Below are 27,682 nucleotides of genomic sequence, written 5' to 3' on the forward strand. Positions count from 1 at the left end.
TCCAGAATGTGTCTCTACTTGTCACCCTCCACCTGGTGTTGCACTGGCAGCAATTTCTTCAGAGACTCCCCAGTTACCTCCCGAATACCTAGAATACCAAGATGTTTTCCGGAAGGATCAGGCTAACTCTCTACCTCCTCATAGGTCTTATGACTGCCAGTTAGACCTGATACCTGGATCTACTCCTCCTTGTAGTAGAATGTATGCCCTCACCGAGCCTGAGAACCTTCACCTTCGACAATACCTGGATCAATACCTGGCAAATGGGTTTATTCGTCCTTCCAAGTCCCCTGCTTCTTCAGCTTTGTTCTTCGTTCCAAAAAAGGAAGGAGACCTTAGAACTTGTATAGATTATCGCTCCCTGAACCAGATCACCGTTAAGAATAGATATCCGTTACCTTTGATCCCTGAACTCCTGGACCAAGTCAGAAAAGCATGCATATATACAAAGCTGGATCTTAGAGGAGCTTACCACTTGGTACGAGTAAAAGAGGGCGATGAATGGAAGACGGCCTTCCACACCAAGTATGGGCTATTTGAATATCAGGTCATGCCCTTCGGACTTTGCAATGCCCCGGCCGCCTTTCAATATTTTATGAACGATGTCCTCAGAGAGCTCATAGATGTGTGTGTTGTCGTTTACATTGACGACATCCTCGTTTATTCTTCATCGGAATCTGAACATCGGAAACACGTGAAAATGGTCCTCGAAAGATTGCGTCAACACAAACTTTTCGCTAAGTTGGAAAAATGTGTTTTCAACGTGACTGAAGTTGAATTCTTGGGATTCATATTATCACCTGGTGGAGTGCGTATGGATTCAAAGAAGGTTGATGCAGTTCTCAAATGGCCATCACCATCCTCCGTAAAAGGTGTGCAAAGCATGTTAGGCTTCGCTAACTTTTACCGCAGGTTTATCCCCGAATTCTCTCGAATAGTCCAGCCCATCACTGCCTTGTTAAAGAAAAACAAACGTTTTGAATGGTCTACCGAGGCGGAACAAGCTTTCCAGGATTTGAAGACTAAATTTATCTCTGCACCAATCTTAAAACACCCTCGCCCCGAACTCCCCTACATCGTGGAAACTGATGCTTCAAGCCTTGCCATGGGGGCAGTTCTATCACAAAAGGACCCGGTAACCAATCAGTTGCATCCCGTGGCATTTTGGTCCCGCAAATTCTCGCCTCCTGAAATCAATTACACGATTACTGACAAGGAACTTCTGGCTATCAAATCTGCCTTTAAGGCTTGGCGGCATTATCTGCTGGGGGCCCGACACACCGTTACTGTGATTACGGATCACCGAAACCTGCAATATTTGAAAACCGCAAAAGCCCAATCCTCTAGACAACTCCGTTGGGCATTATTCTTTGCCGAGTTTGAGTTCATAATTACCTATCGACCTGGTACAAAGAACGGTAAAGCTGATGCCCTTTCTAGGATGGGAGTGGAAGAACACTTGATCAACCCTAAACCTGTACCAATCATTCCCGAACAAAGAATTCTGGGTGTAATCGCCACAGAATCCATAGAGGAAGTTAAGGATAAAGCCAGAGAACTTGTAACTCCAGCAGACATACAGAATTGGCATCTGCAGGGAAAGGACTTTGCAGTAAAGGACAACTTATTGTATTTCCAAAAACGATTATACCTACCCAGCACAGATTTACAGAAAAAAGTAATCTCTTGTTATCACGATTCTTTAATGGAAGGACATCCCGGTATGGCCAAGACCTCAGAAAAGATCAAGCGCTACTTCTGGTGGCCGTCTTGGAAAAAAGATATCAGAGACTTTATAATGTCCTGTGGAGTATGCGCCCAAAACAAGAGTCAAAAGGAAAGACCAGCAGGCCTCTTACGCCCTATTGACATCCCACCTCGCCCTTGGCATACGCTTTCTATGGACTTCATCACCGATCTACCTCCATGCTCCGGATACAATACGATTCTAGTAATCGTGGACTTATTCTCCAAGATGGCGCATTTCATTCCGCTCAAAGGCTTGCCAACAGCAGCAACTCTGGCCCGAGAATTTCTCGAAAACATCGTCCGACTGCACGGTTTTCCTTCGGTTCTAATTTCGGATCGAGGTAGTCAATTTATTTCTCATTTTTGGCGAAGTTGCTGTCGGTCGGCTCAAATTGATGTGAGACTATCGACCAGTCACCACCCTCAGACCGATGGACAAACCGAGAGGACCAATCAAACTCTGGAACAGTATTTACGCTGCATGCTGCAACAAACTGAAAAAACTTGGAAAGACATCCTTTGGATAGCCGAATATGCCTACAATAACTCTGTCCATTCGGGAACTGGGAAAACCCCGTTTTTTCTTTTGTACGGCAGTCACCCTCGAACCTCGGAGTTGGATCCCCTCCAAGATCTTGAAACACCAGCAGTAGACTACCTGCATTCTACAATCACCCAAGCCTTTAAGGAAGCTGTTTCTCACCTTCAAAGGGCTAAAGAACAATACAAGAAAGGAGCAGATCAACATCGGAAGGAAGCCCCTCAATATCAAGTAGGGGATCAAGTCTGGTTATCCACCAAATATCTACCTCTAAAAGGGCCACGCACATTCAACCCAAGATACCTTGGTCCCTATTCCATCACTACCATAGTAAACCCGGTAGCGGTCAAGTTGGACTTGCCCCCGCACATGAAGATGCATCCGGTCTTCCACGTCTCTCTATTAAAACCCGTGCAACCTCAAACCTGACTAACTAAATCTCCAAAACCTATCCTAGTTGATGGAGAACTCGAGTTTGAAGTCAAAAGCATTCTGGACTCCAAGATCTCCAAATCTAAACTATTTTACCTAATTGACTGGAAAGGCTACGGCCCCCAAGAGAGATCCTGGGAACCTGCTGAATATGTCCACGCTCCTCGCCTAATCAAAAGATTTCACCGAACATTTCCTGACAAGCCAAAACCCCCGGAGAAGCCCGGTTTTGGAGGGGCCTTGAGGGGGGGTACTGTCATGATCTCTGCTTCCAAAAGGTCAGGGTTTTCCCAACTCCCTTGGAAGCAGATCCATAACCCAGGTTCCGAGTGCCAACCAGTCCCAATTGGGACCTTTTGGACCCAGTCCTGGCGCCAGTGGCACCAGGCTCATAAATATGCCCAGTCCCAGCGCTGGAAGCGCCGGGCTCATAATGCTTGGGTGGACTTACCTGCAGCAGACCATGCTGCTTACTTGCCTGCCAGTTGAGCCTCTGATCCTCTTCTGTTTGGAACTACTTTTCCTGTTGGGTGGGGCAGGAGCCACTCCCTAGATTCAGAACACTGGAACTCTTCTGGAAAGCAGGAACTCTTTTCTTACCTAGGCGTGGCTGTGGAAGGAGACACCTAAGCACTACAGGAGGCTATTTAAACCACACCCGATGGATGAATCTTGCTTTGCGTTATTCTGCATCCTATGCAGCAGAACGCTCATTGTGTCTTATGCATCTGATCCTGGGCCTAAGGAAAAAGGCTTACCATCCTGAATCCAGTCTTCAGCAACACCTATAAAGACAAGAAAGAACAGGTTAGCATTACGGGCTTCAGTGACAGCTCTTCACTTACCTGGTCCATCGGCTGTCACCAACGCCTCGTGCTGCATTCCGGCATCTGAAAGACAAAAGCTTACCAACTCTTCGCACGCTCCGGAGGCCTTCGGAGCTGCATCCCGCATCTGAAAGACAAAACAAGGTGCGTTTAAAGACATTGGGGAACTTTAATACTCACGTGCCATTACTCCTTTCCACATCTAACCCAGTGGGTATTCCGGCACCCTGCAGCCGCTCCGAACTTGTACCTGCAAAATAAAAAGACAGTTAGAGCGCATCGTGAAGCAGGCAACAAGCGCTTACTTACGTGCTTCCAGGCGCTTCTATTCATCACACGGGCTCCATCTTCAACTCACTTCAGCCCGTCATCCGCCATTACCGGAACCCTGCAAAACAAGAAACATTATTTCTAAAGACTTTAAGGACATTAGAATTACTCGAAACTTACCGTTTGTGCAGTAAACGACGGACAGCAGTCCTCTGAAGTCAAGAGGCCTGCTCCCCTTATCCAGTGAAGAAACTGGTTACAGCACCCTGCCCCGAGGCAGATGGAGAGCATGGCGTTCACTTACCTAAGGTGAGAGCGTTAACCTTTGGGGTTCTACAGGAGAAGAGAAAGGGAAGAAGAGAGAGACATTCAATAACCCAGTTTTTAATCCCATATTTTCTATCTGCAGACATCTTACCCTTCAAGTCAGACATACAGTGCACAGAGGTCCAGCCCAAAGAACCAGCCGTGTGTTACACATCACCTTTGAAGATACGGTATACGCCCTGTCAAGACCGGCGCCTCTACGGGAATCAGGTGAGCGTTACAATCAGTGGCAGTCTGTTTGGCTATCTGGTCGGCAAAAGCATTCCCTTTTCCTACATCATCTACGATCTTCTGATGTGCTGCACATTTTATGATAGCTAGCTGAGTAGGGAGCGCAAGCGCTGAGAGTAGCCGTACTATCAAGGAGCCGTGCTGGATTTTCATACCATGTGAAGTCAGGAACCCTCTTTCTGACCAAAGTCTCCCAAAGTTGTGAACCACCCCAAAGGCATACTGACTGTCAGTGTATATATTTACTGTAAGCCCTTCGGAAAGTTCACAAGCTCGGGTCAATGCTATAATCTCTGCGGGCTGCGCAGAGTTATGCGTGATTCTCTTGTTTTCCACGACCGTGCACAATGTAGTAATTGCATAAGCAGCTGTGGATGTACCATCCAGGAGTTTGAAGCAGGAGCCGTCGCAAAACAGCTCTCCTTGTGGATTGTTCAAAGGAGTATCTTTCAGATCGATTCTACCCTTTGTCTCTTGTTCGGTGGTGTAAAAGCAATCATGTGATTCTTCGTCACTGCAAGCAGTACCTTGTGGGAAAGGTAAAAGTTCAGCCGGATTAAGAACACAACACCGCTTAATTTGTATATGTGACGCAAACAAGATCAATTCATATCTTGTTAATCGTGCGGAGGTGAAGTGTTGTGTTTGTGTTCTGTTCAATAGAACATCTACAGAGTGAGGTACCATTAGGGTTAAAGGATGGCCTAGGACCATTCCCTCGCTCTGTTTGTACAGACACAAGCAACGACAGCTCACAAACATCTTGGCAAAGCGCATGCTACAGGATCAAGGGCAGAAGAAAAGTAACCGCACAGCCTATTCTTCCCTCCATGTTCCTGCGTTAATGCAGCCAACGCACATCCATCACATTCATGCACATATAACACAAAGGCCTTTTCATAGTTTGGTGTGCCCAAAATCGATGCCGAGCACAGTGCAGTCTTGAGCAAATCAAATGATTGCTGGTGTACCAAGTCCCACGGCAATGGCAAAGAAATGCCCTTCTTCGTCAAAGCCAACATTGGTTTAATCACTAAGGAGAAGTTCAGGATCCACTGCCTACAGTAAGAAGCCATTCCTATCAAAGCTCTAACTTCTTTCTGTGTATTTGGGACAGACATGCTAGAAATGAGTTTTATCCGTTCAGGTGTCAACCTTCTTCCCTCCTTTGACAGGAGATAGCCTAAATAGGCGACCTCCTGACAACAAAATTGACATTTTTTAAGCAAAGCTTTGTGTCCATGTTGTGCTAAGTGGATAAGCAACAACACAGTGCCCTCCTTACAAGCGCTCTCTGAGTCAGCAGCCAAGAGCAAGTCATCAACATATTGAATCAGTGTACAAGTAGGGGGCAATTCAAGGGTATCGAGCTGCTCTTTCAAAGCCCTACTATAGATGCTTGGACTTTCCGTGTAACCTTGCGGTGCACGGGTGAAAGTAAACGAACGTCCCCCTAAGGTGAACGCGAACAAGTATCTACTGTCTTTGTGTATAGGAATACTAAAGAAAGCGTTCTTTAGATTCAAGACACTAAAATGAGTAGCTGAAGCCGGGATCATAGTCAATATTGTTGTTACATCAGGCACAATTGGAAATTGTGGAGTGACGATCTTATTGATGGCACGTAGATCAATTATGAAAGGAAAAGGAATTCCATTATCGCCTTTTTTGTACACGGGCAAAATTGGACTATTGCACAAACTACCTGCAATTTCCTCAATCATCCCTCGATGCACAAAATCGGAGACGATGCATTTCAAAGCTTGCTCACCATCAACCAAGATCTTATACTGTGAAATACGTGGCTGCTTTACTCCATGTTTCAAGACAAATTTAACAGGTTCAATTTGTAAAACACCAACATTATTATCATCAATAGCCCATAAACACTCCGGAACCTCACTAAATTCCGGCGGCAAAGGTCTGGTCAAGAATTGAGAGACAGAAAGTTGCTGTGGTGAAATCGTCCAATGCACTCCATCAGAAGAACAATGAATTACCGCATTTAATTCCTTCAACAGATTCAACCCCAGCAAATTCTCTCCACAATTCGTAGTCAAAAGGAATGGCCAATGGTCCGTAAAGGGACTAAAAGAAATAGGTACCAGCGAAGAAAACGGACAAACAACTGGTGTGCCAGAAAACCCTACAGAAACATTGGTTTGCCCTGACAGTGGAATGTTTGGAACCCGTGAATGATCAATGCAATACTTCTGTGACCCTGTATCTATCAAGAATAGATGTTTCCTATTTCCCACTAACATCTCAACATAGGGACCTTTCTCTGGTCAGAAATGTTTCTATTGTCCGCACTCGATGCCTGATTGTCCTGCAAAAACGGTTGCTGTGAATCCTGTGAAAACTGACCTCTACCAGGACCCCCTACACCTGAGCAGCCGCTGGTTCGTCTACCCATATTCCCAAATGTATTATTTGACCTCTGTTGGAGGATCGGGCATTGTGCACACCAATGACCCTCTTGTCTACAATAAGCACACTGATTAATGTTTATAGGACCCAAGTGCGCATTGCCCTGTGGAACATACTGACCTCTAATTTGCATACTATCCCCTCTAGGGCCTCTAGCAATTTGCTGCAACAGTACTTTAGTCTTCAAATCACCTTTCCTCTTTTTTGACTCTTTCCTTTTCATTATTGACACGATTCTCATAGTACTGAGCCATGCGCAGTACTTCTGATTGAGATTTCGCTTGTCAAGCGCTCTCAGAGGACATAATTTGCGACTGGATGTCAGGCAGCAATCCACGCACAAATTTGTCGATGAATAATCTTTTCCCAGACTCTGTGCCTAAGTCTTGTCCACTGAAATCTGAAAATACCTGTTTGAACCGATTAAAGAACTCGGTAGCACCCTCAGACTTCCCTTGGACACAGGCAGTAAGCTTGTCCCAAATAATTCTCTTTTCAGGAATTATAGTTTTCAATTTCGTAACTATCCTGCCAAGCAAAGTTAGTATCACCTGAGGCGGTCTTTCGCCAGCTGGCCTTTCCCTAACCATGTTAGTCCATGTATCTCCAAACTCAGGTACGTCATCCACAGTTCTAATCTGTTTCCACAAATCAACAGGTAGGAGTACAGGAAATAACAAATCAGTATCACTCAAAGTGAATACCGATGATTGCAAAACAGACTCTATTTCTTTGTAGAACCCTGTCGGATTCTTCCTAATGTCGGGAATAGACTGTTTGATGGTGTTCACTTCCTGTCTCGAGAACAGGACGTGAACAAACTGCGACACATAATGTGCAGGAATGTCCTGAGCTGGCGTACCTGCTACAGCGTTCACAGGAATCTCTACTTTTGGGACAAATGTCGGAGGAACCTCTCTCATAGGCAACTGAGAAGTAGGCAACTCTGAACGCTTACTAAGCCACAGAGCCAAATCGAGTGCTAAAGCAGCCGAAGAGGTGTCAATCGAATACGCCCTCTTGTAAATACTCAATAACTCTGCAGGACATCTAATCTTTCTTTTTACACACTCATCCTGTAGGTACTCTACCATTACCTCTATCACTTTCCCTGCATTGCTGGCGTATACTGACTATACGTCACTATAGCCACTGAAGTTCGGAAGCATGTCTAAACTTCAAAGGGAGTCATCGATGTGTCTGAGATCCATCTAATCGCATCTTTCGTGCGAATCCGCATTTCTTCAGTTAACGATTTACGACAAGGAAGGATCCGTTTATGTACGAACATAACGTCTAAGCTATCACCATCTTCATCTTCATTCCGTAACCTTTCCAGCTCCCTTCTATACTCAAGAACCCTCTCAGCATGCTCTTGCACTTTCTCTGCAGGGTCTGTAGAAAACGCTAAAGTATTCAGATCCCTCAATCCTTGTGGGAGATCCGTATCAGTTAACCTGTCCCATATTACACAAAAATGAATCCCTAATCCCTCAATAAAAACGTTTTTCTCAGGAAAATTGTCTATATTAGAACGTGTTGCAAAAACATTAGCTTGATCACCCTTCGCCATGCAATGCTTAGCCCTTGCAGTTAACTCCCGATTTTTCTCTGGAGATAAAGTATTATGAGTGACAATCCTCAACACTGCTCCCCGATCTACTACAAGCGGTGTAGAACCACTTGCAAGAGGGAGAGTAGGCAAGTTTTGGACATCTGGGAACAGAGGTGCCATTACTGGTACAACAGGCAAAGGTGGAGGAGCAGGTGGAGGAGCAACGACAAAAGGAGAAACAACAACTGGAGGAAGAGGAACAGCAGTAGGAACGACAGGAAGAGCAGGAGGAGCAGAAGGAGGAATAACAGCAGGAAGAGGCAAACCAGCAGGAAGAGGAACATACGGAGGTGGCGCAGTGACACCAGGCCTTTGTTCATTTAACAATTTACCAATAAGTTCGTCAGAAACATGAAAGTCTTTAGAAGGATAGATTTTCTGGACACCAAGTGAGAAAGCCCTATCCATATTCCTAGCTGACTCAGACTGTTTATTTTGGTCATACAACAACGCTTTTTCGGCGTTCGTCATATGACGGCGGGCATGTTTTTCTCTACTCTTGAGCTGCTGTAAAGCTTCTTTCTTCCAATTCTGTAATACATCAAATGCTGCCGGTCTAGCCTTTTTCTTCAATAATATAGATTCGAAGTATTCAATACGAGGGATTTGAAAGCTACCATTGATTAGCCACTGAAGTTCGGAAGCATGTCTAGTTTGTCTGTGCCAAATATCATTAAATACTATACTACCAATGCCGTGTTTACAGTACATAGTACACACAGCGACCCCTCCATTGATGCCGGTCAGCCAAATTCCAAAGATTGTATGTCCTTACGGAATAATGCCCTGAAGCAGACAGACAATTTCCCCGGCATATCAGAATACTGGTGTTACCTGGTCAATAATTGAACTCGCAAGTGCAATATGCCAAAAAAATTATCAGGATACTTATGATTCGGGTCACGACTCACCTGATCAAATCCTAAGGAGGTCTGATCGGATACAAATTTTCTAACAAACAAAGGACCCTCGTGTTTGGTGATTTCGGCAAATCTGCCCGCCTCAATATATGGACCCTCGTCAAGATGCTGACTCGGACAACGTGCTCACCATCCAGGGATCGGGACGTGCAGAGCTGCTGAGGTGTCGCTTCTCATCCACTTAAGGGGCCCCCTTTTACACTGTCCGATCCTGGTCCGATAGCCGCGTCAACCTTCAACGAGCTGGCATCAATCTTGAGGGTTCCAATTCGGGCGCCATCTGTAAAAGCAAAAAGAGAATATTGAGGCTGAGTTCCCCAAAAGGAAATACACCAACACGGGCTTACACAGATACACAGATCTTTATTCTACAACTGAACAGTTTTCAAAGGACAAAGTAACAGATAGCTATCAGGCTTTCAGTACAACACAGCGAATGCCAGCCCTGTTCGGTGTGTGAAGTGAGTGAGGCTGTACATCAGAATGTTCGTGCTCTTATACAGTTTCTCTACATGATGTCCAGCCCATCTGCAAGTTAACCATTCCTCGGGCTAGGGGTTCATGCCGAGTTCCTTCCTAATTTATGCATCTATACATTTATGGATTATCCTTAATACATACTCCAATAGGTTACAATAGCAACAGTGTGTCTTTGGGTTCGACATTGAGCCTTTGTACATATTTCATACAATGTAGTCAAACAAGTGCTCACATTCAGTATTTAAACTACATTGTGCTTAATATATGTTCTATCTATCTGTCTATCTATCTGCGTTCTTGTATTGTGCCACTAAGCCGCAGGCCTCAGGGCGCAGACAGAAGAAAAAGGGAGGGCAGACAACAAAAGACAATGTCAAAACAAGAAAAACAAAGAAACAGGGAGACTTGGGAAACCAAACCTCACAAAGGCCAGCAACATGGGGAGATATGGCGGGAAACTGAGTTCAAAGCCGAGGGAAACTGTGCTAAGAGAACAGATGAGTCCTATCCTTTGTCAAACAGGAAGGTCTTTAATTGCTTTTTGAAGATAGGCAGAGACTCACTATTAGCAAGATATTTAGGGAGTACATTCCAAAGTGCCGGTGCCCAAGAGTCAAAGCTAACACCCCCAAATGTTTTCAGAGTAGATGGAGGTTGAACCAAGACTGTATTGCTACTTGAGCACAGAGAACGGGTGACTGGTTTCTTTTTAATCCTAGTGGTAAGGTAAGATGGAGCTTGACCATATAGGCATTTAAACACAATGGTTGAGCCTTTATGGAGTAAGCACTGTTTCACAGACGTGCATGTTTCGCTTGAGGCCCATTACAGCGCGTACTGCACTATTCTGTATAATCTGCAAAGCTTTAATGCTGGCCTGGGAGGTACCGATCATAAGACTATTACAATAATCCAGCTTGCAGTTTACAATTGCAGCTGCGATCAGTGCAAGGTTCTCTTTAGTCAGATAAGGACAAATCTGCCATAGAAGCTGAATATAATAATGACAAGAGGATTTAAGGAAATTGGCCTGACGAGTGAAGGATAGCAACGGGTCAAAATAGACTCCCAAAGTTTTTACGGATTTGGATACAGAGATAATATGTTGACCAATCAAAAAGTTGTCATATTTTGTGTCAAGTTTCTTCAGTCTCTGCTGGGTACCTAGGATGACAGCTCCGTTTTGGCATTGTTAAGGGCTAAAGAGTTCAGCGCCATCCACTTCTGAATTTCAGCAAAGATGGAGTTGATATACTCTACATCTTTTAGATATTCACCAGTGAGTTTGATAACAATCTGCGTGTCATCAGCATAATTGGCAAAATAAATGCCCAGGGCTGACAGAAGAGCGCAGAGAAGAGGAGAGTAAATGTTAAAGAGTAGAGGCGAAAGACATGAGCCCTGTGGAACACCACATAATAATAGAGAAGACATGGAGTGAGTATTATCCTTAGTAACTCTCATGTTCCGTGGACCCAAAAATGATTTGAACCAGGCAGAGGCTTCAGGGGAGCATTTACCAATTGTGATTAGTCTGTCCGCCAGTAATTGATGATCGACTAAATCGAACGCGGTGGATAGATCCAATAATAAACCCACAGGGCAGTATGACCTTTGTCAACTAGATCAGCGATGTAAGATTTTAAATCTAGCAGTGCGGTCTCAGTCCCATGATTGGGACGAAACCCAGATTGTTGTGAGGCTAGAATGTCATCTTCCTCGACAAAGGTTTGCTATTGACAGTACGCAATTTTGTCTATGATTTTCAGCATAAAGGGAACATTGGTAATAGGGCGATAATTTCCTGCCTCTGCAGGATCCAGATTTTTCTTCTTAAGCAGGGGAGTAACCCATGCTTCCTTTATGTTCTCAGGGACATAGGCTTCATGGAAAGATCTATTAACAAAGGTAGTGATCCATGGGACAAGGGTAAGGATATGATCTTTAAATAAGGAGGCTGGAAAGACGTCTCCCTTACAAGAAGTGGGTTTGAGTTTAGAGACAATGTCAATAACTTCTTCTGTTGAGACAGGTTTAAAGGTAAAGACAGGAGAACCATTGGAAAAATCCATGTTATCTGAAATGGTTGTGGTATTAGTCAATGATTTAACCTGAGTGTTAATGTTATTTTGATGGGTTAAAGTTTTATTAGTGAAACTATTATGGATGTTTTGACACCATGCGCTGTCCGCCCGAGGTAGTAGTGCAACCTTTAAACTCCTGGAGGATAACAAAAAGCTCCTTAGAGCTGGATTTGGCTTTAGAAATCCTAGAATTGAGATGCAATTCTTTCGTGGAGCGAATAAGTGATTTATAATGTAGAAGAGCCTGCTTATAAGATGTAAGACTAGACTCAGATGGTTGTTTGTGCCATTGTCGTTCCAATTGACGTTTTTTAGAACGAGCCTCAGTAATTTCGACCGATAATGGAATATAAGGAGCATTTCTTTCCCTTTTTTTGTTAGATGGTTTAAGTGGGGCTACTATTTTCAGTGCAGCATCAAGTGCAGATCTTATGTTAGCTACAAACTCTCCAAGTGGCATGGTCATCTCTTAAGATGGTAATAGAGGTATGACCGTGGCATGAAAGGCATTTTGGGTGATTTTGCGTATATTTCTTGACATAACAGGCGAAATTGGCTGATTATTTTTTCCCATAATATGATTATGGTTGGTCTGAAAACTTATGGAAAAATGATCTGACCAGATACATGGATTAACATCAGTGTTAATGATAGGAACATTTTTTGCTATTACCCAGTCCAGTATGTTTCCACCAGTATGAGTGGGGGATTTTACATGCTGAGTGAAGGATAAAGAAGATAAGGAGTCTGCTAGGGAAGTGGACAAAGCATCCAAGGGATTATCAGCCCAAAGGTTAGTGTCTCCCAGTATAATAGCAGGTGAATAAGGTTTACAAAAGTTGCCAATGAAAGACAGCAATTGTTCTTCAAAGAGAGGAGTATCAATAGGTGGTCTATAGCGCACTAAGAGGTTAAGAGAAACTGTTGGGGTAAGGCTCAGTTTGAGAAAGAGAGTTTCAAATAGGTCAAAAGCTAGTTTAACAGATTCATGTATTTTAATAGTAGTTCTATAAATCACTGCCACACCTCCACAATGCTTTTTCATGGATTAGTATTGTTGGCACAGGTAATCCTCTATCTACAGGTCAACGAAGGACAAGGTCTCATTTCATGACCCTATCATTTGGCCTACGGGCAGTTTAAGCATTAACTCGTGTGTGGAGGTAAAGACAGCCATGTTACAAGCAGAAGAACACTGTCCACCATCTTAGAACAAAGATGTCTTTGGAGTGAGAATCAAAATGGCGGATTAACCTAAAACAGCGGCTAAATCGATCTAAGGTCAGAACCTTGAAGTGGGGATTTCTTCGCAGAGTGACTGGGCTTAGGCCAATATATACAATAAGGAAGGCACAATATGATTTCCCATCTAACAACTTCTTGCAGCCCAACCAGGCTAATATATTCTTAGTTTCTTGACTTAAAATCAAGCAGAAAACAAACTTGTTGCATCAGACGACATAGGTAAATTACATTCTTAGATTTAAACCTGTGGGATCAAAAACAACTGAGATCTGTATTCCTTTCAGCCACAGTCCTTTTATAATTGCTAATCTGGCAGGCTTTTAGTTTAGATAACTTTAAAGTCTAATCAGGAGAGCCCAGTGTGCTGCACTCAGATTTATGACAGGAACTGCCATTCACAGGTAGCCCAGGATACTGCACAGAGATTTTTGACAGGAATTATCATTCACAGGCAATCCAGTTTTGCTGGAAAATGTTTTGCTCTTAACCTTTCAGGACTTTGCACATTCACAATGCTTCCTTAGGTTAAATTAATTTTAGCGCCAACCAAGATTTTGAGTGTTGAGAAGTGTTGTGTACAGGCATTTTGGAGTTTTACTTGCAAAGTAAATGTCATTATAGGCAAACTTTGGAGTTTCACTTGCAAAGTGCTGCTTTTCCCTCTGCACTCTATGTTTGCTTGTCATGGGGCCCACCAGCACTTTTTCTGCAGCGTGTGCTCTATTCCACCACACACGCACCATGGGTGGCAGGTTGTGTAGCTATCTTTTTGGGTGCTAAAACACGGTTTTGGAGGCTTTGGTGCGCACAAGAGGTTTGCCGCCATTGTTTCTTGCACCTTAGATAGCAGAGTGCTCCCGCATAGTATAGCAGTGTGGGTCAATACATCCCACAAATCCCCCCTCACAACTTCTTTTTGACTTCCGGTCGAGAGGGAGTCGGGTGATTGGGATGTTATTTTCTGTCCATGTGGAGAGATTCAGTTGCTTCTCCCGTTAGCGATTGAGGCAACATGCTCTCCTCGCCGGTTCAGGTTTAGGATGGGACAGTACTCCAGATTCCTTGAGTTTTTCCTCCCGGTCCCCGAGTGGTCCTCCTTGGTAATTCTTGGGATGATTCTTAGTTCAAATGCTAAAAAACAGAACATAGCATGGCTATGGACATTTTCGCACTACTGTCTCCACACATCTTCGGGGGATGTCAGCATTGGGAAAGACACTTGCATTCCTTAACAATTGGCAATATTCCCCGGCTATGTTTACTAAAGGTCTTAACAGGTGGATCCTGTAGGTGAGGCCTGGGATGGTCCATTTCCTAACGTAGCACTAGGGCTGACCGGAAGGCTCTCTTTAGGTTTGCCAGGACCCTGAGATTTACTCTCCAGTTGGGACTGGGCTTGGTAATAACTAGGGTCCAAAATAATCTCGAGTTGGTTGAGGAGGTCACTGCTCATATAAAAGGCGGAAGGAACACCTCGCACAACCCAACCAGTATGTGCTATGCTTTTGTCATCCCTAGAAATGTTGATCATGCAACTGCTAAGGAGAGGATGTTTGGAGCGGGGCGTTTCCAGGTCCCATACCCATTGCTGCACTGACTCTACGGCGGGTAGGGCCTGGTCTTTTGGGAGTTTTTTGAACAATGCTTTGCTGATGAAGCTTTCTTCACTATTCAGGTCAACTCGGGCGCGGATAGACTCCTTCCTGTAATTTAACTGAATCGGGAGGAAGAGCTGTTCACCCTTTTTTAGAATGCCAGCTAAGTTTTGTGCTGGTTTGATATCAATTTTGGATATGGACTTGGGACTTTCTGATTGTACATTAGTATACAATTCCAATGTATCCCCTTCCAGGGTGGAATGCCACTTAAGACAGGAAGGAAGGCTGATTTGCAGAAATGGAGAGGAGTTCTCATCACCAGTTGGTTGTCCCACAGCTATGACGGTGACGTCGGGTGTGTCATTGTTTTGAAAGTAGAACCTGATATGGTGCGTTTTTTTTTCAACCATGTGGCATGTGCCATTTAGTCTAATATGGTTGACGCTTTGTTTTAATTTAATTGGCCTGTGAGTCTGGGTCCAGAGGACCTTGTTTACACAATCTATGAGGGGAGACAGCCTGCAGAGGATGTCATTCCCTAATAGACAGGGGGTTCCCTCTGGCACCACAACTAGGACCGGGTGCTTCATTTTGTGTCACCCAATTTTAATTTCCAGCTTTGTAGACCCTTCAACAGGAATTTCCTTCCCGTCAAAGTTCTGGAGCTGTCCAGGAAGAGGGGTGAGAGGAATTTGGTATCTCTCCCCCCTTCTTGAATTTAGCTGCTCAAAGATCCTCTTTGACAGCAAAGTTGCTTGGGATCCAGTGTCCACCTGTGCTGGAATTACACAATGCCTTTGCACTTGGATGGAGGCGTAGAATCTACCTTCCTTCTCCTCCAAGGGGCAAAGGTAATGGGTGCTCTGGGTAAGCTTGATGGTCAATTTTCTCTTTTCTGACTCCGACACCGGGATAGTTGGATCAAGAGACATAGTTGGAGTATCTAGCACAGAATTTGGACACACCGCTATTTGGGGAGTTTCGGGCTCCCCTTGTGCTGGTTCTGTGTTGCCCCCCCCCTTCTAGGAGGCAGTCCCAAGAATAAAGTTGGGTGGTTTGGGAATCTGAGCACACAGTTTCACACTCAGTGATTTGAAGAGTCTCGGGCCCCTCCTTTTCTGATTAGGGGCTGCCCCCCCCCTTTTTTGCAGACAGTCCTCAGAATGGCTTTGGGGAACTAAGGACTCTTCATTCTCTGGTTCTGGACCGCCCCCACCCCCTTTTTGGAGGCAGTCCCCAGAATAGGTCTGGGCGTGATCCTGTGTGGGAGCTTGGGAATCTGCAAAAAAAAATGGGACAGTTGGATATTGGGGGAGTTTTGGACTCCCCTGGTTCTGATTCTGGGCTGCTCCCCCCCACGTTTTTGGAGGCAGTCACCTGAATTGGTTTGGGCCAGGTGATTTTCTGGCTGGTCATTCTGGGGTTCAATGATAGGCGGTTTTAAGTCAGTCCCCACATCTACCCAGTCTGGATCAGGATCTCTAGGGACCCATTTTTCTTTGGGAGGAGTTCCCCCATCCCTGAAGTAGAAGGCCCTTTTCCCAGAATCCTCTGAGGACCCCTCTCCTTCAAATTGGAAGATTCTAACCTCCTCCACAAAATGGGTCTTTTTAGGCCCTTTATTTCTCCTACCCGCCCTCTGTTCCTTAGGTTGCAGACTTTCAGGGGCAGGAGATTTTGGTTCGGGTTCCTGGGTTTCCATGGGCTTTGCACAGGTAGGGAAGGAAGCTTCCTCTAAAGCTTTATACCCCCCCTCCCCCTGTGCCTCCTCCCTGGGAACCGGTGGGTTGTTGGGATTCTCTTCCCGTCATTGCTCTGGAGGACCAGACCCTTGATTAGAGGATAGTCCACACATAGCCCAAGATGGGTCTGCTGCCCTTGTAACAGGGGCCGATGTAATCAGGGGAGTCAGGGGTCCTATTGGTGGGGTTACCTCCCTGACTCCCTGTTTGGGATTGGCCCAAGGGCCTTTTGGGTCTTTGGTTAGGAGGATTTTGCACAGGAATGTTTTTAGGCCCCCCATCTCCAGATCCAAAATGGGGGTAACGTTCACCTTCACCACCTTAGCAGCAGCAGGGGTGTAGGTTGGTTTGGGGTTTTTATTGGTACTTTTATTTTCTACCGGTTTCTGCACTTCATAAATGCGAGTTGCTTGTTCAATGACCCAGTCTAGTGATCTCTTCTCATGGAACTACCTCACCAGCTGGGTCATTATGTATTTAGGGAGTGCATGAAATAAGGTATTGATGAACTCCTTACTGTCTGTGTGCACCCTCCTGGTGGTCTGCGCAAAGGCACGTTTCAACTCTTGTACAAATTCTTGCGGGGCCTGGTCTTCCCCACATTGCAGATTGTAGGCTGCCTTGCGGGCCTCTTGAGGAATTCTATGTATAGAGAAATGCTTTAAGATAGCCACCCTATAGGTGGGCCATCTTGAGTGGTTCTGATCCTCCGGCCCTGCAAAGAAGCTGGGGTATTCAGGGGAAAATGTCCACTTGACATATTGAATGCAACTTTAGCTATCCTTCAGGTGGAAAGTATCCATCATTTGCTCATATAACTCGAGGTGCTCCCAAACTGAATATTTGGCATTTTTATAGGGAGTTATGACGCTCCTAATGGCCTTGATTTGTTTCAGGGGATCTGTAAAGGACCGGTAGGGGGTGTCTGTACTTCTGCTCTCTATATGGTAGAAGAGAGGCACAGAAGACCCCAGCCAAGATTCTCTATTACGGTAGCAATGGACGAGCAATCAAGGCCTAGCTTCTCCGGAGGTGATGCAGGCTGGTTCTTAAGTACAGTGTAGTCCCCAAACCCCCACAAAGGAATGTCCACACACTGTATTGGTTAGAACACAGTCTTTATATAATCAATATTCAAGGTTATGTACACTTATAATAATAACTCACTTTGTACTAAGGAAAATTAACAATGGCAAATATATACAATTCTAAAGTGGTACCACCCTTTGTATTAGATCTTATTAAAGTGCATCAACAATACTGTAACAATGTCACACAGATCAATAAAGTGAAACCAGCAATAGAGAGAGGAGAGAAAATAAGATGGTTGAACAATAGGCAGAATACTGGCCCCTACCACTAGACACAGTTCTGTGTGGAGATCCCCCCACCTGGGCAACCTGTAAAATAAAGATATAGCACAAGCCCAGTCCATATCTCGTTCTGCAAGTCTTATTCCCTCCTATAATGTTTTTACCCCCCCAATGTACCTGGTGGAGTCGAGTTCTTCGAAGAGGCGTCGACAGATCCTTCTTGAGCGACCCCCTTTCAAGCGGGAGTCACGCATCGTCGAGAGGCCTCAAGAAGCGTCGAGGAACTCGGCGTTCGGCGGCGGGGAATCGACGGCCCTTCTTGAATGCCTTCCCTTTCAAGCGGGAGACACGGGGCGTCGAACGTCTGTCGACAAACAGGGTAGAACGGCGTCGATGCGGCGGCAGCTTCGTCCGAGCCGTGCTCGTCAGCGTTGGAGCGTCGGCGTCCTGCAAGGCAGAGGAGTGCGGGGCACCTCGGTGACAATAGTTCTGGACCGCAAAGATTGTGGAGACGGAGGCCCAGCAAGGGCGTCGAGTCGTTCGAGTCTTTGTGGTCTTCGGGTGGCGGGAAACCCACCGGCAGGTTTCTCCTCGGCGCGTTGGTCGTCCTCGACTTTCTCCGGCAGAATAAAGCGGTCGACGGTGCGGACGAGGGAGTCCTTCGATTCGAATGTTCTTAGGCAAAGGAGCGGACGGCTCCGGTCGTCGGCGGCACGGCGTCGAGTGGTTCCCACGGCTGGGCAACACAACTTCGACGGGCCTCCAGCGGTTACACAAACCTGCAAACCCTGGTCGACGGCAATGGACTTCGACGGCGGCGATGTCCGGGTGCTTCACTTCTCGGGTCGGCAGCCTTTCGAGGGTCTGTCTTCCAGGGCGCTTCGGCGAAGATGGAGCGGTGCTCGATGGTCCCTCGGAGCACGGGAAGAGGGCGCCTTACCAGGTCCTCTCTCAGGTCAGTCTTCGACGATTTCGGCAGCCTTCGGATCGGTCGAAGCAAATGCCACAGCAAGTCTTCTTCTTCCAGCTGGACGTCGAGGATCAGCAGTTCCAGTTACTCTTAGAGTGGAGACTCAACTCCAGAATGCTTCTGCACGCTTCTGAACGCTTCTGAACCCATTACCAGTGGTGAGAGGTCCTCAGATATACTATTCTGTCTCTCATCCACACTTCTGGCACACACTCAGCAGCCAATCATGCAGAAGGGCATTCATGCAGTCAGTCAGCCAATCAGGCACACAGTGCATTCAGGCCACACTCCTCCCTTTCAGACACTCACAACAAGGAATGTGGATTGGGACAAGTACCCAGCCATTCAACACTACACACTGCATTCAGGCCAGTTTCGGGCAGGGCTGTCTCAGTCTTTGTCTCTCATGCCAGAAACCAGACAACCACAACAAGGAGTGTATATTGGTCACACACTCCATTCACCCAGGTCCCACCCACAGGAGGTACCCACAACATACAGTCACTGGGAAGGCTCCAGTCAGTCTAGCTGGGCCTTCACAACAACACCATATATGGAACTTCCACCCAACAGCCAGTCAGGGGGAAGGGACAGAGTCAGGGCTTCCCAGGACTTTGGGAAACAAGGTAACAGGCAATAGAAAGCAAGAGGCCACAGGGGCCATCTTGTTTCCTATCAGGAATCAACTGATCCCAATGGCAGTGCCTGGGTATCCCAAAATGGAGGACACCCAGAGCACCTGTCAAATTCAGCATGGAGCTGCCACCAGCCCATACCCTGCTCTGTGGGCCACCCACAGGTGCCCAAAAACATACACTAGGGGCACAGGGTTGTACTCCTACCCATGGGTGCCATAATGGTATTCCATGGGTCTGTTCACCAAACCAAAAGAGAGAGCTGCACTTCCAGGAGTCCCACATGGACTCCTGGGCAGAAAACATGACAGAACACACGATAAAAAGCAGTAAAGGACAAGGATTCAGAGGCCCTGTCCCTCTGATGCATTTCCAGCATCACAGTCGCCCCCCCCAGACTGAGGTGGAGGGTGTCTAATCTCCCACGGGATAGACACCCTCATCCAGACGGTCAACATACCTTCTGGAAAGGCCATCTGCATTATCGTGACTCTTCCCTGGTTGTGCTCTATGGTGAAGTCTAGCCCTTGCAGGCTAATGGACCACCTGAGCAATTTCGGATTCTCACCCTTCATCTGCATAAGCCACTTCAGGGGCTTATGATCTGTTTGGACCTTGAAGGTAGACCCCGTAAGGTAGGGCCTAAAACGCCTAAGGCTCCAAACTATGCTAAAACACTCCTTTTCAACAGTAGCCCACCTAGGTTCTCTACCCTTGAGTTGTCTACTGATGAATATGATAGGATGTTCTCTCCCTTTGTCATCTAACTGGGACAAGACAGCTCCAATTCCGGTGTCGCAGGCATCCGTCTGGACGATAAAGGGTCGGCTGTAGTCAGGCGCACACAACACAGGTGCCCTACACAGACTTTCTTTCAAGCCATCAAAGGCCCTCTGACAGTCTTCGGTCCAATTAACCTTCCTAGGCTGTTTGGGTGAAGTTAGAGCTGTCAGGGGTACAGCTATGGTTCCATAGTCTGCCATGAAATTGAGATAGTACCCAGTGTGGCCCAAAAAGGCTCTCACCTGGTTTTCAGTAGTGGGAGTCTCCCAGTTCTGTACATCCTGTACTTTACTGGAGAGAGGTTGGATTTGACCCCCTCCTACCTCATGACCAAGATAGGTAACTTTCGCCTGAGCTATCTGGCACTTGGTGGCCTTGATAGTGAGGTTAGCCCTTTTCAAGGCCTGCAACACCTTATCGAGATGTGTCAAATGCTCTTCCAAGGTGGAACTGTAGACGGCAATGTCGTCTAAGTAAGCCACACAAAAGGCTTCCAGCCCACTGAGCGCATGGTTGACCAATCTCTGGAAGGTGGCAGGGGCATTCTTCAACCCAAAAGGCATGACCCTAAACTGGTAGAGTCCCTCAGGTGTTGAGAAGGCCGTCTTTTCCTTGGCATGGTCCGTCAGAGCTATTTGCCAATAGGCTGAGGTAAGGTCAAAGGTGCTCACAAATTTGGCAGCACCTATGGTGTCCACAAGCTCATCAGCCCTGGACAATGGGTGCCCGTCAGTTTTGGTGATGGCATTGACTCCTCGGTAGTCCACACAGAACCTCCAATCCTTGGTACCCGCCTGGGAACTTGCCTTGGGGACAAGGACCACTGGACTGGACCAGGGACTGGTTGAGGGTTCAATAACACCCAGATCCAACATCTTGGCGACCTCAGCCTGGATGTGGTTCTTGACGGTATCTGACATACGGTAGCACCTGCTTTTGACAGGCACACTGTCACCAGTGTCAATTTCATGCCTACACCACGGTGTAAAGCCTGGCGTCAGTGAAAACAGAGAGGCATACTGTTGGAGCAAAGCCCTGCAGGCCCTCTGTTGCTCTGTTGTCAAATCTGGAGAGAGAGGTACTCCCTCCACTGAGCCATCCTGAGGGTTGCTATGCAGCAAATCAGGAAGGGACTCACTCTCATCCTCTTCTTGCCCTGAAGCTAGCAAGAGACATGAGACTTCTGCTCGCCGGTGGAAAGGCTTGAGCCTGTTGACATGTAATACCAGAGGGGCTACCCCAGAGGCTCCCATGTCAACCAGATAATTGACTTCGCCCATCTTGGAGATGATCCTGAAGCGTCCAGTCCACTTGTCTGCCAAAGCTCTAGGCTTGGTAGGCTCCATCACAAGGATTTCCTGTCCCGGAGTCCAATCCACTTGCGAGGCTTTAAGGTCATGCCAGTACTTATTCAATTCCTGGCTGGCCTTGAGATTTGCTGTTCCCTGACCCATCATCTGTGTCATCCTCCGTCTGAGGCCTAACACATAGTCCCCCACTTGCTTGGCGGGACCTGGAGGGGTGGCTTCCAAGCCTTCTCTGATCAAGGCGAGGGGCCCCCTCACGGGATGTGCAAAGAGTAACTCAAAGGGGCTGAAACCAACACCCTCTTGAGGTACCTCTCTGTAAGCAAACAGCAGGCATGGCAGGAGGAGATCCCATTTCCTCCTTAGGGGTTCTTCCAAAGCCCCTAGCATGCCCTTGAGAGTTTTATTAAATCTCTCAACCAGACCATTGGTCTGGGGGTGGTAAGAGGTGGAGAACTTGTAGGTTACCCCGCACTCTTTCCACATGGTTTTCATGTAACTAGACATGAAGTTGGATCCTCTGTCAGAGACAACCTCCTTGGGGAATCCAACACGGGTGAAAATGCCCAGGAGAGCCCTGGCAACCACCTTGGCAGTAACTGTCCGAAGGGGTATTGCCTCAGGGTACCTGGTGGCATGATCTACCAAGACCAGGATGAACCGATGTCCACCTGAAGTGGGAGGGTCAAGGGAACCGACGATGTCGATGCCCACCCTCTCAAATGGTGTGCCAACCACTGGCAATGGCTGCAGTGGGGCAATGACACTGCCTCCAGTCTTGCCAGACAACTGACAAGTTGGACAGGTCCTGCAGTGGGACTCCACCTCTACTCCCATCCGTGGCCAGTAGAAATGGGCAGAGAGCCTCTGCTTAGTCTTCTTGGTCCCAAGATGACCAGCCAAGGGCACCTCATGCGCCAACTGCAGTAGGAAGGCCCTGTAAACCTGGGGTACCACCAACCTCTTGAGGGCACCAGGTTCAGGCTTAGTGGGCTCACTAACAAGGAGCTCACCCTCCCAATAAATCCGGAATGTCCTAGGCACTTCTCCTTGTGCCTGGGACAGGGCCTGTTTCCTCAGTCCCTCGAGAGAGTGGCACTCTCTCTGTCCCTTACAGAAGTCTGCCCAGTAGGGTCCCCCTTCAGCTAACAAGCATTGAAGGTCGGGATGATCCTCCGGGTTGAGAACCTCTCCCACAGGAGAGTCTTCTGTCTCTTCTCCCACAGGAGTTGAGTTTGGGTTTTCCACTGGACCCAGCCCGCCCGGAGCATGGATCCCAATGGGTGCTGTCGGAACAGCAGGAAGAGAAGGTGTTCCCTCCACAGAGGTGGCCTTCTTGGTCTTCCTTCTTCTTGCCTTAGGCCTCGCCTTTGGCTCGGGTACCTGACTCACAGCCAGACCCGGTGTCACCTGTGACCTAGTGACTGCAGCAGCAGTCATGGGAAGACCATCCGAGATCAACCCCAACTCTACTAGATCATTTCCTAACAGAATGTTAGCAGGGACATTGTCCTGAACCAGGACAGGAAGCTTTACTGTCTTGTCTCCAATCATGAGTGTGACTAAGGCTACAGGCGATAATTTTGGAGGCCCACCAGCTAACCTGGTGGTTCTCAGAGGAGCACCTACATAGTCCTCTGGCTTGAGCAGGGTCCTGTCCACCACTGTCGTGCTTGCCCCAGTGTCTCTCAAACCAGTAGAAGGCTGGCCATTCAAGAGGACACTTCTCAAAAACCTATGGGTGTTCTGTGGGATAGTCGCCAGTACTTCTGCATACTGGTCCCAGGCCCCAAGGGACACTAAGGAAATCTCTACCGGAGCACCAAATGTGATCCCGGTAGAGGAGGGGAGGACAGTGGCCTCCACCTCAGACACGGGGTAAGGGTAGGTCAGGCTGACAGCCTGTACTCCAAGTGCCTTACCTTTACACTTGGAGTCTCCCCTTTTGTGTTCCAGAGCCCCACAGTCCCAACAAGCGCCAGGAGTGCTGGGTACAGTGCTGGAACCACTGGGAGCCTGCTTTGCAGCAGGTGGACCACTACTCTTATTCCCACCCACAGATGACTTATCCCCACTAGATTTTTGGGTCTTGGGAGAGGAAGGTTTAGGTTTACCCGACTGTGACTGCTTGTGGGACTCCTCAGCTTTCTGAGAGGCCCCCTTTTCTTTGTCCTTGTCCTTCCCACTGGAGTCCTTAGGGGACACCCGGTGGGAGACCCGCTTGTCAGCCAACCTAGCCAGCTTAAAGGGGTCCAAAATGTTCTGGTCAGCCACATACTGACGCAGCTTTGTTGAACAGGCTTCAGAAAAATGCTCAAAAAACAAGAGGTGGGACAATTCAACAAAAGTCTTAACCTTGTATCCATTAATCCACCCCATCATGTTCATGTGTGCAGCACTCACCCAGTCAACCCAAGACACATTCTCTCTTTTCTTAAAATCCCTGGACCTTCTAAGGTATTGGCTAGGTGTCTTGCCAAACTTGGCAATCAAAGCAGACTTCATACACTCATACTGACCCCTTTCTTCCACACTCAGCTTCAGAATACAGTCATATCCAGTTTGAGGCACTCTGCTTAACAAACACTTAGCCCAATCTCTTTTATCAACATCATGGATCGCACAAGCCATTTCAAACGCTTCAATCCATTGGAGGATATCTGAACCCTCCACAAATACACCAACCAAATCTTTCATAAACTTGGTGGCTGGGGACCTGACACTCTCACTGGTTTTAGCTGAAGTCTCCACTCTAGCTTTCTCTAGCTGGATTCTCTGACATTCAGTGTCCTGGCTCTTGAGTTTAAGGTCCTTATTTCTGAGTTCAAGATCCCTATTCTTGAGCTCCACTTGTTGAGCCAACTCCTCCTTCTTAAGTTCAGCATCTATTTCCAACTTGCGGTATTCAAAGGCCAATTTCATCCTTAATAACTCAAGCTCCAAGGAATTGCTGGGGTTTGGAACAGAGGCAGCAGGAATGGCGGCATTCCCAGAAACAGATTCAGCAGAAACCCCAGGGGCAGAGTCCTCCTTGGTTGCATTCCCCCCCTCATCAAGAGTTTCACCATCAGTCTGGTAGTCCACCAGGGCAGCTATCAGCGCAGCCCTAGACTTATCCACAAAGTCTAACTCCCTGGCTTCACAAGCACTCTGGAGAGCCTCCAAGCTCATCCGAGTCAATTTGCAATTTGCAATAGACTCCATTGTTTGTAATGCAGTTATCTTGTACACAACTAAACCTTAATTTAATAAAGTGCAGATATTTTGTAAGTGGCACGGTTATACACTGATTCTTAAAACCATAAGCATCCCACCGCTGCCACCAGTGTAAAGGACCGGTAGGGGGTGTCTGTACTTCTGCTCTCTATATGGTAGAAGAGAGGCACAGAAGACCCCAGCCAAGATTCTCTATTACGGTAGCAATGGACGAGCAATCAAGGCCTAGCTTCTCCGGAGGTGATGCAGGCTGGTTCTTAAGTACAGTGTAGTCCCCAAGCCCCCACAAAGGAATGTCCACACACTGTATTGGTTAGAACACAGTCTTTATATAATCAATATTCAAGGTTATGTACACTTATCATAATAACTCACTTTGTACTTAGGAAAATCAACAATGGCAAATATATACAATTCTAAAGTGGTACCACCCTTTGTATTAGATCTTATTAAAGTGCATCAACAATACTGTAACAATGTCACACAGATCAATAGAGTGAAACCAGCAATAGAGAGAGGAGAGAAAATAAGATGGTTGAACAATAGGCAGAATACTGGCCCCTACCACTAGACACAGTTCTGTGTGGAGATCCCCCCACCTGGGCAACCTGTAAAATAAAGATATAGCACAAGCCCAGTCCATATCTTGTTGTGCAAGTCTTATTCCCTCCTATAATGTTTTTACCCCCCCAATGTACCTGGTGGAGTCGAGTTCTTCAAAGAGGCGTCGACAGATCCTTCTTGAGCGACCCCCTTTCAAGCGGGAGTCACGGATCGTCGAGAGGCGTGAAGAAGCGTCGAGGAACTCGGCGTTCGGTGGCAGGGAGTCGACGGCCCTTCTTGAATGCCTTCCCTTTCAAGCGGGAGACACGGGGAGTCAAACGTCCGTCGACAAACAGGGTAGAACGGCGTTGATGAGGCGGCAGCTTCGTCCGAGCGGTGCTCGTCGGCGTCGGAGCGTCAGCGTCCTGCAAGGCAGAGGCGTGCGGGGCACCTCGGTGACAATAGTTCTGGACCGCAAAGATTGTGGAGACGGAGGCCCAGCAAGGGCGTCGAATCGTTCGAGTCTTTGTGGTCTTCGGGTGGCGGGAAACCCACCGGCAGGTTTGTCCTCGGCACGTTGGTCGTCCTCGACTTTCTCCGGCAGGATAAATCGGTCGACGGTGCGGACGAGGGAGTCCTTCGAATCGAATGTTCTTAGGCAAAGGAGCGGACGGCTCCGGTCGTCGGCGGCACGGCGTCGAGAGGTTCCCATGGCTGGGCAACACAAGTTCGACGGGCCTCCAGCGGTTACACAAACCTGCGAACCCTGGTCGACGGCAATGGACTTCAACGGCGGCGATGTCCGGGTGCTTCACTTCGATCTCCTCGGCGGTCCCATCTCGGGTCGGCAGCCTTTCGAGGGTCTGTCTTCCAGGGCGCTTCAGCGAAGATGGAGCGGTGCTCGATGGTCCCTCGGAGCACGGGAAGAGGGAGCCTTACCAGGTCCTCTCTCGGGTCAGTCTTCGACGATTTCGGCAGCCTTCGGATCGGTCGAAGCAAATGCCACAGCAAGTCTTCTTCTTCCAGCTGGACATCGAGGATCAGCAGTTCCAGTTACTCTTAGAGTGGAGACTCAACTCCAGAATGCTTCTGCACGCTTCTGAACGCTTCTGAACCCATTACCAGTGGTGAGAGGTCCTCAGATATACTATTCTGTCTCTCATCCACACTGCTGGCACACACTCAGCAGCCAATCATGCAGAAGGGCATTCATGCAGTCAGTCAGCCAATCAGGCACACAGTGCATTCAGGCCACACTCCTCCCTTTCAGACACTCACAACAAGGAATGTGGATTGGGACAAGTACCCAGCCATTCAACACTACACACTGCATTCAGGCCAGTTTCGGGCAGGGCTGTCTCAGTCTTTGTCTCTCATGCCAGAAACCAGACAACCACAACAAGGAGTGTATATTGGTCACACACTCCATTCACCCAGGTCCCACCCACAGGAGGTACCCACAACATACAGTCACTGGGAAGGCTCCAGTCAGTCTAGCTGGGCCTTCACAACAACACCATATATGGAACTTCCACCCAACAGCCAGTCAGGGGGAAGGGACAGAGTCAGGGCTTCCCAGGACTTTGGGAAACAAGGTAACAGGCAATAGAAAGCAAGAGGCCACAGGGGCCATCTTGTTTCCTATCAGGAATCAACTGATCCCAATGGCAGGGCCTGGGTATCCCAAAATGGAGGACACCCAGAGCACCTGTCAAATTCAGCATGGAGCTGCCACCAGCCCATACCCTGCTCTGTGGGCCACCCACAGGTGCCCACATACACTAGGGGCACAGGGTTGTACCCCTACCCATGGGTGCCATAAGGGTATCCCATGGGTCTGTTCACCAAACCAAAAGAGAGAGCTGCACTGCCAGGAGTCCCACATGGACTCCTGGGCAGGAAACATGACAGAACACACGGTAAAAAGCAGTAAAGGACAAGGATTCAGAGGCCCTGTCCCTCTGATGCATTTCCAGCATCACAGGATCTTTCAGTAGGGCCCTCTTAATTTTGTTGGCCTTTTTAGTTTTGGTCACCCTTGTCCACTCATCCTCTGACTCAGAGGCACTGCTACAGGAGGTGGTTATCTGATCCTCTAGGCTCTCCCTGATTCTGCGAGCTTGGGAATGGCTTGCAGAATGTGGGGGCCTAGTCTCTTGAGATCTGTGGTGCTAAGAAGAGTCTTTTAAGATACTCTTGGTGGGTCCAATTTCATGAAGTTCCCCACCAAATTTGACAGACTGATCCCTTGGTGAGCAATATTTTTGTGGATCCAATTCTCTGATTCTCCCCTCACTGGAGTCTTCCGGATCAGAGAGTCTAGCCCTCACATTTGTGAATCTGTACAGCAATGCCCACCCGTCCATTTCTGGGAGGCGCTGATCTGCCAGTCCCATATTTCCCATTGTGCTGAAGTCTACCATC

Source organism: Ambystoma mexicanum, chromosome 11 (genome assembly GCF_040938575.1).
Source record: "Ambystoma mexicanum isolate Mex_15411 chromosome 11, UKY_AmexF1_1, whole genome shotgun sequence".
Taxonomy (NCBI): domain Eukaryota; kingdom Metazoa; phylum Chordata; class Amphibia; order Caudata; family Ambystomatidae; genus Ambystoma; species Ambystoma mexicanum.